This window comes from Microcebus murinus, chromosome 30 (genome assembly GCF_040939455.1).
Source record: "Microcebus murinus isolate Inina chromosome 30, M.murinus_Inina_mat1.0, whole genome shotgun sequence".
In the NCBI taxonomy this organism is placed as follows: domain Eukaryota; kingdom Metazoa; phylum Chordata; class Mammalia; order Primates; family Cheirogaleidae; genus Microcebus; species Microcebus murinus.
The window spans coordinates 557,116-559,718 of record NC_134133.1 but is presented as its reverse complement, the minus strand read 5'-3'; the positions used below and the strand labels follow the sequence as shown (position 1 = coordinate 559,718).

The following is a 2,603-nucleotide window of genomic DNA, read 5'->3' as shown; positions in this document are numbered from 1 at the left end:
CTCGGCGGGGAGGGAGAGGGGGCCTGACGGGAAGGGGGCGGAGCCGGAGGGGCCGGAGGGCCGGGGAGGGGCTTGGGAGACGGCGGGGGGACAGGGCGGGGCCGGCGACGAGGGGGCGGAGCCGGAGAGAGGGCGGGGCCGGCGGGCCGGGGAGGAGCTGGGGAGACGGGGGAGATAGGGAGGGGTCGGCGGAGAGGGGGCGGAGCCGGCGGGCCGGGGAGGGGAGGGGCCTGGGGAAGGGGTGGGTGGGGCCGGCGGTGAGGGGGTGGAGCCGGAGAGGGCGGGGCCAGGAGGAGAGGGCTTGGGGATAGGGCGGGGCAGGCGGAGAGGGGGCGGAGCCTGAGAGAGGGCGGGGCCGGGGAGGGCCTAGGTATAGGGCGGGGCCGGAGCGCGCGGGGAGGGGAGGGGCCTGGGGAAGGGTGGGCGGGGCCAGAGGAGAGGGGGCGGAGCCTACTGCGTGGCATCTCCTTGGGGCTTGCGTTAAAGCCTTTCTCCTCTGTGATCAAAATCTTGATTATCTACACCTAATTAGACGAATCTCGTACCGCGTATTGTTTTTACGCAGCGTGAAAATGTAGACAATACATTTTTCCCATAAAATGCCGAAATAAAAACAAAAAAACAAAAAAAATACATTATGTATTTATACAATTTACATGTTAATAATTACATAAAATGCTGGTATATTCTTTTTTGTTTTTATTTTTTTATTGTTTTATTGTTTTTATTGCTTTTTTATTGCTTTTATTTTTATTGCTTATATTTTTTTATTTTTATATTTTTTATTGTTTTTATTTTTTTTTTTTTACTGTTTTTATTTTTTTTTTGAGACACAGTCTCCTTCTGTTGTCCTGGCTAGAGTGCCGTGGCATCATCCTCGCTCACGGCAACCTCAAAATCCTGGGCTCAAGCGATCCTCCTGCCTCAGCCTCCCCCGAGTAGCTGGGACTACAGGCATGCACCACCATGCCCGGCTAATTTTTTCATATATATATTTTAGTTGTCCAGCTAATTTCTTTCTGTTTTTAGTGGAGACCGGGTCTCGCTCTTGCTAAGGCTGGTTTTGAACTGCTGAGGTCAAACGATCCTCCTGCCTTGGCCTCCCAGAGTGCCAGGATCACAGGCGTGAGCCACCGCGCCCGGCCTGTAATTAGAATCTTGATTAGCTACACCTAATTAGATGAATCTTGTACCGTGTATTATGTTTTTACACAGCGTGAAAATGTAGACTTAATACATTATGTATTTATACAATTTATATGTTAATAAATAATTACATAAAATGCTGGTATATTCTTTTTTGTTTTTATTTTTTTTTATTGTTTTTATTTTATTTTTTTTGAGACAGAGTCTCCTTCTGTTGCCCCGGCTAGAGTGCCGTGGCATCAGCATCGCTCACAGCAACCTCAGACTCCTGGGCTCAAGTGATCCTCCTGCCTCAGCCTCCCAAGGAGCTGGGACTACAGGCATGCGCCACCATGCCTGGCTAATTTTTTCATATATATATTTTAGTTGTCCAGCTAATTTCTTTCTATTTTTAGTAGAGACGGGGTCTCGCTCTTGCTCAGGCTGGTCTCCAACTCCTGAGGTCAAAGGATCCTCCCGTCTCAGCCTCCCAGAGTGCCGGGATCACAGGCCTGTAATTAGAATCTTGATTAGCTACACCTAATTAGATGAATCTTGTACCGTGTATTATGTTTATACACAGTGTGAAAATGTAGACTTAATACATTATTTATACAATTTATATGTTAATATATAATTACATAAAATGCTGGTATATTCTATGGAAAACCTTCAGAAAGAACCACCCCAATATGACAGAGCTTTTGTCTGAGACAAATGAATCATCACGAGAGTTTTCACTCTATACTTTTCAGAACACCCTTACTTCCCGGTTGCTATGAGATCTTGGGCACTTCTGTTCCTTCTTTTGTAAAGTAGACATAATGATATTCACTTTGTAAGACTGAGAATTAAATAAAATGCACGGTGCTTCTCAAAATATAGTCCCCGATCAGCATCCTTTGGGAATTTACTTTAAAAATGCACGTTTTGGGGCTTGACAGCTCTGCAGGTCCGGCTGGGGAACGGCTGAAACGAAATCTAGAAAGCCTCAGTGACTGTAAAGCAGTCAGTAAATGCAGCTACTGTTACTAAATTGTAATATTTAATCTCCTCTTTGTTCTCTTCTCCTCTGAACCTTAAAAAAGGCTTGGCTTGGGCTGGGCATGGTGGCTCAGGCCTGCAATCCTACCATTCTGGGAGGCCAAGGCGGGCAAATTGCTCGATGTCAGGAGTTCGACAGCAATAGCTAACTCCGAGCATTTATTATGCAGCAGGCACTTCCTGCCCATGATTCATCTTCCTCTATGTGGCAGAGGTCCTATTATCTATCCTCACTTTACACATGAAGAAACCGAGGCTGGCGTGGATTAAGTAACCTCTCCAAAGAAGTCACTGTCAGGGTTTCTGTGCACGCTCCTGGCCGGGAAAAGTCCCCTAACCTCAAGTTTCTGCCAGTTGCAGGTTTGGTTCTAAATGCTCAGGGGCCTCTTCACGTCTGCCCCACTCCTCTGTTGCTGTGTTTAGTGCTGTCAGCC

The 2,603-nt window shown here is 47.4% G+C and overlaps 1 long non-coding RNA gene across 1 annotated transcript in view; it reads left to right on the top strand.

Annotated features, from left to right (window-relative positions):
* The window catches only part of LOC142865607 (uncharacterized), a 311,557-nt gene that overhangs the window by 80,532 nt on the left and 228,422 nt on the right, over positions 1-2,603 (top strand). The window lies entirely within an intron of this gene.